Genomic DNA, 10,213 nt, shown 5'->3' on the forward strand with positions numbered 1-10,213 from the left:
ACAGGAGAATTTCTATCTTCCGATTTTTTTAGTTCAATGTTTATGAATATCTTCCAAGAAAATAAATAAGTAATTAATTTAAAAAAAAAACACAAAGAAGGATTTCATGACTCAACTCCAGCAATTATTTTCTGACTCCTTATTCCTTTTATTTACAAAATACAATAAATATTCCCCCAATTTATATATATATATGTTGTAGGAGGACACAATAGCTTTATTTAATTTATACTGTGTGCTGAGGATCAAATTGAGGTACTCACACATGTTAGGCATGCTCTCTACCACTGAGCCCAATCCCCAGCCCCTATTTTTCCCCTTTAAAATTCATAAAATTTTCTTTTTGTGAGCCTTTGTCATTCTGGTAAACTAGTATTGTCAAATAACAGAACCAGCTGTCTGATTTAACTAAATCAAATGCTTCCACATTTTTAGTGTGAGAGATCAGCTTAAGGAGAAATAAACTACTTCAGTTAACAAGAAATGAATGGCAAGATTCTCCAATACACAAAATCTACATACTTACCCACAGGAAGCTCACAGTAAACAGACCTATATTCTGCTCTTTTACTCTTCCAAAGAAACTAAAATGCTGCTCTCAGCAGATGAAATGTAAATGAATAAACACTTGAATTTTACATGTCCTTAATTTGCCTCAGTGAAAATTCAACATGTGGATCACCTCTGCTAATCATCTTTCAGTAAATTCACTTTCCAAGAGTGGGATCAACCATAGTGATGGCTCAGGGGAAATCTTCCCTGATGAGATCCTGAAGAGGAAAGAAAAACACATATTTCCTAAATGTTCTGCTGGAACTTGGGAGCGAGTTCCTTTGGAAATCCAAAAGCTTTCATACCCTCCTTGCATCCTCAGTCCCCCCAGCCTTCCATCCTGTTTCTGCTCTTGCATCAGTTTCCCAGGCAGGACACCCTACTTTGGGGGCATATGAATACTCAAGGACAGGATGACCACACAGATTCCTTACATAGTGTTTCTCTAACATGCATTCCAGGGCACTAGGTTTGCCAGTCCTCCACTTCTCCAGACTGGGGAGGATACCTGCATCACTGGGAGCAGAATGAAAGGGGTAGGAATTCACCCAACATATGTGTAGCCTTGTACTGTCTCTTGACACCAGTCAGGATCCACTAGGAACAGTGGGCAGTGCCAAGACACAACAGACAACATTAGGAGAAGATGGAACAAACACACCTAGAGACCAATGTCCCTGGAAGATCCCTGGTGGGTGGGAGAGATCCCTAACAGGCATGTTGTGAATAGTCCATTATTACTACTACTCTCTCATCATTTCGCATGAAATTAATATGGACCAAATATTTGTCTGAGTTGATCTTTATGAAAATCTTTAAAAGTGGGGTACATTTAATCTCCCCAGGTTTTATAAATTCCCAAACTGCACCATGTTGCTAAGGTGAGGATGAAAGTACAAGTGTGGAAACTGGACCCCTGCACAGCAGTAATGAAGTGGAGTTCCCCCTACTCTGCCAAGGCAATGTCCAAGAAAGTCAGATAAAGCATGAGGTTTAAATGGGTGTCAGAGTGTCAGAATACCCCAAATGTCCATTTTTAGTTGAAAATCATTTGCAATACCAAGAACCTGGAGGATCTCATATTTAATTTAGAAAGATAATCAATAGACACCAACAACGCTATGACAGGGGTAATCTGAAGCAAGAATTTGAAGTGACCATTTTTAAAAAGCCTCATTGAATTACAAACAGAATGAAACAATTTTTTTTTAAGATAGAAACTCTCAGGAAACAAATAGTTTCAGTCAAGGATCAGAAGCAATAAAAATAATCAAATAAAAATTCTGAAACTGAAAAATATAATAAATGAGAATTTAAAATTCAATTGATAGGCTCAACAATGGAGTTGAGGAAATGGGAAAATAAATGTACTAGAAGGTAGAACCATGGAAACTCAACAAAAGGAACATAAGGCACTAAAGAAAAAGTAAATAATCTCATGGATCTAGGGACAAATGTCTAACATTCATGTTGCTGGAGTCTAGAGTCCTGAACACAGGAGAAACAGGTCAAAGGTTTTCCCAAATTTTGCATATGACATAACCCATTCAAGGAGGTACATGAACCCCAAATAGAATAAAATCAAAGTATCCAAACTAAGACAAAATGCAAACATTTGATGATCAAAGTCAAAAATATTTTAATGCTACAAAAGGGAAACAGTACACTGTCTAAGTGGAAAAGAAATTCACATTGCGATTGATTTCTCATTCAAAAACCATGGAGTTCAGAAAGAAATGTCACAATATTACTGAAAAAATAAATTTCTGCATATAGACTCCTGTGTCCAGAATTTTATATAAAGTGAAAACATTCTCCAGGAATGAAGTATAAATTAAGATATTCTCAGATAAAGGAAAAATAAGAATCTGTCACCAGCATGTTTAACCAAAAAGAATGGCCAAAGGAAGTTCTCTGAAAAAAAATAAATAATATGTAAAAAAAGCACTAAACTAGCTATTCAAAATGATACACTTAAAAGTGCTATAGATAAATAAAAATACAAATCTAGGAAAAAAGAAAAGAAAACAAGGAAATTGCCAGGCATGGTGGCACACACCTTTAATCTCAGTGGCTGGGGAAGATGAGGCATGAGGATCATGAGTTCAAAGCTATCCTCAGCAATGTCGAGTCAATAATCAATTAAGTGATACACTATTGAATAAAATAAAAAATAGGGCTGGGGATGTGACTCAGTGGTTGAGTGCCCCTGGGTTCAATCTCCAGTGTCAAAAAAAGAAAAAAAATCCTACACTGTCTCAATTAATGTAGTTCATAAGCATTTCTTCCTGCTGTATTTCTATTTTTATTTTTAATACCTACCAAATATTTTCTTAATATGATATACAGTAGTCACATCTGGAATTTTCTTTGCAGGAAGGTATTTTTTTTTTAATAATTTTTAATTGGTGCATTATAGTTGGACATATTGATGAGGCTTGTTGTTACATATTCACCCATGCACATAACAATATAACTTGGCCAGTATCACTTTCAGTACTTTCTCCATCCCTTATTGATACTCACTCCTTGATCTCTTTTCTCCACTAATCCCTTTGATCCACCCCGCTTTGGTTTTTCTTTTTACTCTGTAGTTTCCACATATGAGAGAAAACATATGACCTTTAAATTTCTGAGTTTGACTTATTTTGATTAATGTGGTGATGTCTAGTCCCATCATTCATCCTGCAAATGCCATTATTTTTTTTAAGGCCAAATAAAGCTCCATTGTATAGATATACCACATTTTCTTTATCCATTTATCCAATGATGGACATCTAATCTGGTTCCAGAGTTTGTCTACTGTGCTATAAACATGGATATGTATATATCACTGTAGTATGCTGACTGTAAATCTTTAGGATGTATACCAAGGAGTTATATGGCTGGATCATAAGATGGTTCCATGCCTAGTCTTTGATGAGACTCCATATTTTGATTTCCTAGTTGTTGTAATAATTTACTGTCCCACCAACAGTGTGAAAATATTTCTTTTCCTGCACATCCTCTCCATCATTTATTAGTATCTGTATTCTCAATGACCTCTATTCTGACTGGTGTGAGATGAAATCTCAGTGTTGTTTTGATTTGCATTTCTCTAACTATTAATGATGTTGAACTATTTTTTATGTATTTGTTTGCCGTTTGTATGCCTTATTTTTGAGAAGTGGATGTTCAATTCATTTGCCCATTTATTAATTTTGTTATTTGAATTTTTGATCTAAAGGTTTTTGAGCTCTTTATGTATTCTAGATATATTTAATCCTCTGTGAGAAGAGTAGCTGGCTAAGACTTTCTCCCATTCCTTGGGTTCTCTTTTCATATTTCTAACTGTTTTCTTTGCTGTGGATGAGATTTTTAATTTAATTGTATATAATTTATTAACTCTTAGCATTATTTAGTGAGCTTTTGGGGCCCTATTAAGATGATGGTTGTCTGTATCTAAAAGTTGGAGCGTTGACCTCACATTTTCTTCTAGAAGTTGCATAGTTTCTGGTCTATGCCAAGGTCCTGGATCCATTTTGAGTTGAATTTTGTGCAGGATGAGAGACAAGGTTCTAGTTTCATTCTTCTATATTTGGACAACCAGTTGTCCCAGCACCATTTGTTTAAAAGGCTGTCTTTTCTCCAAAGTATGTGTTTGGGACCTTTGTCAAGGATCAGATGACTGTGTATGTGTGGGTTTGTCTCTGTGTCCTCAGTATGGTTGGTCAATGTGTCTGTGTTTATGCCAAGAAGCATGCAGGCAGTTTTTGTTACTCTAGCTCTGTTAAATAATTTAAAGATAGACATTGCTTTTCTGGCTCAATATTGTTTAGCCCGTGACCAGCACTGGCTTCGTGAAAGAAGGTTCAAAACATGAGAAATCTCTAGGGAGTTTTGAATTAAAGAGACAAGACTCTAATTACCTTTAAACCAGCTCCAGGACGGCTCCTCCTAGCTCCAGCCTCCAGCCACCTATAATGGTAGCGAGGTTTACTGAAGAGGCTAGCGACAGAGAGAGAAAACGCCAGGGAGTGGACTTTTATTGGGAAACAAAAAATTCTGGGGAAAATCCCATCCAATGAAGATTAAGGGGGGCAGCATCCCAAGGTCAGGGATGACAATTGGGTCTTCGGGGTAGTGGCCAGACACGCCTCCACACGGACAAGCCCTGGGACCTGGAGAAAGCTCTGGACATAATATGTGCCTAAGCGCCTCTCACTTATCCGGGGAGGTAACTCAAATCACGTGCGAGGATGGCCTCCCACAATATTGCTTTGGCAAAATAAGACAGGGTGCACTAGAAAAGAATAGCATTACCATAGATTATGTAGAGGGATTTGTTGGGAGGGAAGAGGAGGGGCTGTGAGGATAGGAAAGATAGTAGAAGGAAACAGACATTATCATTGTATGTATATATGTGATTGCATAACCAATATTATTCTGCAACCTGTACACTCAGAAAAATGAGAAATTACATCCCATCTATGTGTGATACATCAAAGTGCATACATGCATTCTACTGTCATGTATAACTAATTAAAACAAATCAAAAAACATAAACATATTGCAATGTCAATTCTGTGTCTTTTATTCTTCTAAATGAATTTTACTCAGGTTTTTCTAGTTCTGCAAAGAATGTTATTGGTATTTTTATAGGAATTGCATTGAATGCAAAATTTGCTTTTAGTAGTATGACCATTTTAAAATATTAATTTTGCCTATTCATGAACATCATGAACATGGGTGGTCTTTCCATTGTCTGAAGTTTTCTTCAATGATCTGAAGTTTGCATTGTATAGGCCTTTCATCTCCTTGGTTAAATTAATTCTCAGGTATTTTATTCACTTTCTTTTTGAAGTTATTTTGAATGGAAGTATTTTTCTGATTTTTTTCTCAGCATATTTGTTGATGGTATATAGGAGAGCTATTGATTTTGGTGTGTTGATTTTGTACCATGATACTTTACCAAATTTGTTTATTAACTCTAGCAGTCTTTTGGATTCTTTAAGTATAGGAACTTATCATCGGCAAACAGTAATATTTTGACTTTTTCCTTTCCAATTTTTATCCCTTTTATTTCCTTCTCTTGCCTAATTTCTTGCACTAGAATTTCCTGTGTCTTGTATCAAAAATTGTTTCAATCTGTTTCTTCTTGTGTTTGTTCAGTTGTATGTTTGAAGGCAATAGTCCATTTCATCTTACTTACCAAATTTATTAACTTTAAGTTTATCATAATGCTACATTATTATCATTTTATTATCTGTACGGTTTGTAGTGATGTGCCCTGTCTTTCTTGACACAATAATCAATTTTTTCCATCGCATTTTCTCTAGTGACTTCTACTAAATTTTGATAAAATTTAAGAATCATTTCAAAGAATGAATTTTTCCTTTTTTGTTTTCTATTTAATTGTTTAATCTACAAATATATGTTTATACAAGCTTCCATGCCTACTTTGTATTTAACTTCCTTTTCTAACCTTTAAAAGTTAAAAACATAAATAATTCATTTTATACTTTCTTCTTTTTAAATAACTATTACTTTAAATTATAGTCCAGAAATATTGATAAGTTCTACCGTAATTTTTTTGCAGCATATTTTCCAATGAAATTTAGACAGTTGTTAATATCCAAATATTGATAATCCTCTAGATTAATTATTGTTATTGATTTCTTATTTAATTTAGTTGTGATTGGAGAACATATTCTCTATATTTTCAGGCCTTCAAAATATTTCAAGATACCCACTATAAAATATATCTTGGTGACATTCCCATATCCCATAAAAATAATGTGTATTCTGCAATGTGAAATATAATTGTGATTATCAATTAAATTCACTTAGTCAAGAGAGTTGTACAAATCTTCGATACCTTTACTAATGTTTTTGTGGTTTTCACTAAAAATTACTGAATCAGTGATGTTAACACCTCTATCAATGGCTATGGATATTTTTTATTTCTACTTTTAATTCTTCCAATTTCTCTTTCAACTATATTTAAGCTGTATCATTATGTACATATGTGTGTGTGTGTGTGTGTGTGTGTGTGTGTGTGTGAAAGAGAGAGAGACAGAGAGAGAGAGAGAGAGAGAGAGAGAGAGAGATATTGATTTTGTATCCTGTGTTTTTTGAACACAGATACATGTACATGGTAAGCAAATGCTCTATAACTCAGTTGTAGGCCAATCTTTATTATTTTAGTTTTTTTTTTAATTTTTTAGTTTTTGACAGACACGACATCTTTGTTTGTATGTGGTGCTGAGGATTGAACCCAGGCCGCACGAATGCCAGGCGAGCGTGCTACCGCTTAAATCACATCCCCAGCCCCTATTATTTTAGTTTTGAGACAGATTCTCCTTAAGTTGCTCAGGCTAGTCTCAATTTCTGATCCTCCCACCTCAACCTCCCAAGAAGCTGGGGTGATAGGTGTGCACCACCACCCAGCCTGGCTCATTATTATGTACCCTTTTTTATTCAACTCCTTTATTTTATATATTAACCTACTAACCTGTATGAAAAAACCTTGTTATGAATTCTCTTTTATTTGTTATTACTATAATCGTATCAGGTTTCTTTTGACTGGTTTTGTGTTCCTTTCATTTTAACCTCTGTCTCACTACATGTTTCGATGTTGTGCTTTTAATCAATACTGAAGTTCTCCTTTACACCCAGTATTATAACCTCTGCCTTTTAATTCGAGTGCTCAATCCATTTACATTTAATGCCATTGTCATAAAAGTAGCTTTAACTCTATTATCTACATGTTTCCACTTGTACTCTCTATTTTACAGTCATTTGATTCTTCTTTCCGATCTTATTTTGAATTGAGAATTTTGATATTCCATTCTTATCAGCTTGATTGCCTTTTAAAATATTTTGTTGAGGTCTCCTTGGTAAATAATGAACTCTACTTATCTGTTATATTTTGACATCTTTGAGGCCCAGTTTTCTAGGTGAACAGATTTAAACCCCTGTGAAATTACCACCACAATAAATGTTATGAAAATATATATCAATTCCCAAATTCACTAATATCTCATTGTGAGGATTCCATTTTCTTTGTTGGTTCTCTGTCTATAACAAACTAATTTTTGTTTCTTCTACAGAGTTTTTCTAAATTGCATTACTAGGCACCAGATATTGTCCTTCATCTTTAAGTCTTCAGGTACTGAAATCAGTCTTGAAAAACAACAAAATCAATGGGAACTTTCAGGTTAAGCTAGAGACATTTATATGCCTTCATCACTTGGGAACTGGAACTGTGATAATTTCTATGTATATACAGAATAGTTAGTATTGAAAACAATTGTATGAGTATTTTATATAATTTATTCCTAGCGCGCATGCTATGCAAATGTAAATTTCCTTCAAAATCCATGTTACATCTGTCCTTGAATCATTTCGATATTCTTAATACTAATGATTTTCCTTCTGTCCACTTGTTCTTACCACAATTACATACTTGAAACCATATCTTTCCACTTTTAAGATTTCTCATGCAACAAATAAAGTCATGCATATGTGGTTGTCCATTAAAACTCCTTAAGTTCTACTGATTTAAAACTGATAAAAAGGTTTAGAAAGATACTGTCATTTCAATGTAAGGACTATTAGAGCTTTCAGATTGGATTGTTGGATAAATTACCCCTTACTTTAAAAATAAAGAATTAGAATGTGACAAACTGACATATTAGGAGATTTGTGTAGAAGACACAAATTAGAATTCATATCCAAATTAGAAGGGATTTCCCCTCTGAGATTGTGGTTCTATTTCTGCAATTTCACCCTGGACAGAGTATCTCTCAGAGCCTGGTGGACCTGCTTGTTTCGCAGGGTGTAAATCAAAGGATTCAGCAGTGGGGTCACTACTGTATTCACAAGAGCAGCCTCCCTGTTGGAGTCCAGCCTGCTCGCTTGGTTTGGTTTCACATATATGAAGACACAACTGACATACATCAGTGAGAGGACCAAGAGGTGAGAAGAGCAGGTGGAGAAAGCTCTTTGTCGCTCCTTGGCTGATGGAAGACGCATGATTGTGACTACTATGTTGCTGTATGCAATGATGGTTATCACCAGGGATGAGCCAAGGACGAAAAAAGCAAGGTTGAAGAACAATATTTCAATAGATCTGGTGTCAGAACAGGAGAGATTTGTCAGAGGTCCAAAATCACAGAAAAAGTGAGGGATGACATTGGGGCCACAGAAGGTTAACTGGGAAAGCATTGCAACTGGAACCACCAAGAAGAAGAACCCCAAAGCTAAGCAGGAAGCAACCAGAAGGTAACACACCCTTGGGTTCATGATAGTGGGATAATGCAAAGGTTTGCAAATGGCCAGGTATCGGTCCAGGGATAACAGACAGAAGGAAGAATACAGTTGCTCCCAGGAAAAGAAAGATGAAGTCTTGTGTGAAGCAGGCAGCAAAGGAAATTGTTTGCCTCCCTGACAGAAAGATGGTCAGCAATTTTGGCATAACTGAGGTTATAAAGCAGCACTCTATAAAGGAGAAATTGCTGAGGAAGAAGTACATAGGTGTCTGGAGACGATGGTCTGCCCAGATTATTGTGATTATGAGCATGTTTCCCATGATGGAGGTCAGATATGCAAGCAAGTGTATCAGGAAGAAGATGTAACCCAGGTGCTGCACTGCAGGAAACCCCTGCAGAATGAACTCATGCACTGTTGTCCTGTTCCTTAGTCCCCCTCCACCAGCTTTTCCATTTCTTCACTCACTTGTTGTTGAGCTATTTTGCAGTGTCATGACTGAAGAATGAAGAACAAGTAAAATAACCAGGCATGGCAATCAGGCTTATTAATTATTTTAAAACATTGATTTAATAATGTGATGTTTGGCCTCTGTTAAGTAAAAATAAGTTATTTTAATCTCTGACTATCTTTATATACATGCATCCTTCCTGGACAAGTTAGAAATGTTCATGTAGTTCCCCATTTTCATAAAGAATAGTGTGCTTCTAATAATATTTGTATTTTTCTGCATAGTTTATAGCTCACTGGGAAAAAGTTCATCTCTTCAGTTATATACGTGATCATGCAAAATATTTCTGGTAAGAGAGCACATCATGCAGCCACAAAATCAACATTGTGAAAGGAAAATTGTAATTTAAAATGAACTGAGGCAAGAGTGTAGTTTTATGGTAGAAGGTTTTTCTAGCATGTGTGAAGCCCTGGGTTTGATGTCCAGCACCACAGCGAGCAAACATTATGCACTCATGGTCATGGAAGTCTGCCATCACCCTAAAATATAGCTTTATCCTATCTTACTGTTTATTTTCCTATTGGGGGCCATGATATTGTTAGTAGTACAACTTTCTGAGATTCCAACTGTAGTCATCTGGAGTAATTTAGTTTAAAGGAATCATATTCCTTCTTTAATCAGATTGTTGAGGATTCAACCCAGGTCATTTTGATTTAGTTCCTTCAGTCTAAATCAAATTAAATCCTTGTCAGTCTATAGGAGAATTTCTATCTTCTGATTTTTCCAGTTCATATATTTATGGAATACCTACCCCCTAAATAATTAAATAAATAAATAAGCCACAAAGAAGGATTGCATGACTCCACTTCAGCAATTATTTTCTGACTCATTCTTCCTCCTGGTATTTACAAAGTACAATAAATATCCCCCTCTCTTAAAAAAGTATATATATATTAGTTG

The 10,213-nt window shown here is 35.4% G+C and overlaps 1 pseudogene; it reads right to left on the reverse strand.

The window, feature by feature from the left end:
• Positions 1-5,793: 5,793 nt before the first annotated feature.
• LOC143381536 (olfactory receptor 6C4-like) lies at positions 5,794-9,788 on the reverse strand (annotated as a pseudogene).
• Between the last annotated feature and the right edge of the window lie 425 nt (positions 9,789-10,213).

The sequence above is a fragment of the Callospermophilus lateralis genome, chromosome 15 (assembly GCF_048772815.1).
Source record: "Callospermophilus lateralis isolate mCalLat2 chromosome 15, mCalLat2.hap1, whole genome shotgun sequence".
NCBI classification, from domain to species: domain Eukaryota; kingdom Metazoa; phylum Chordata; class Mammalia; order Rodentia; family Sciuridae; genus Callospermophilus; species Callospermophilus lateralis.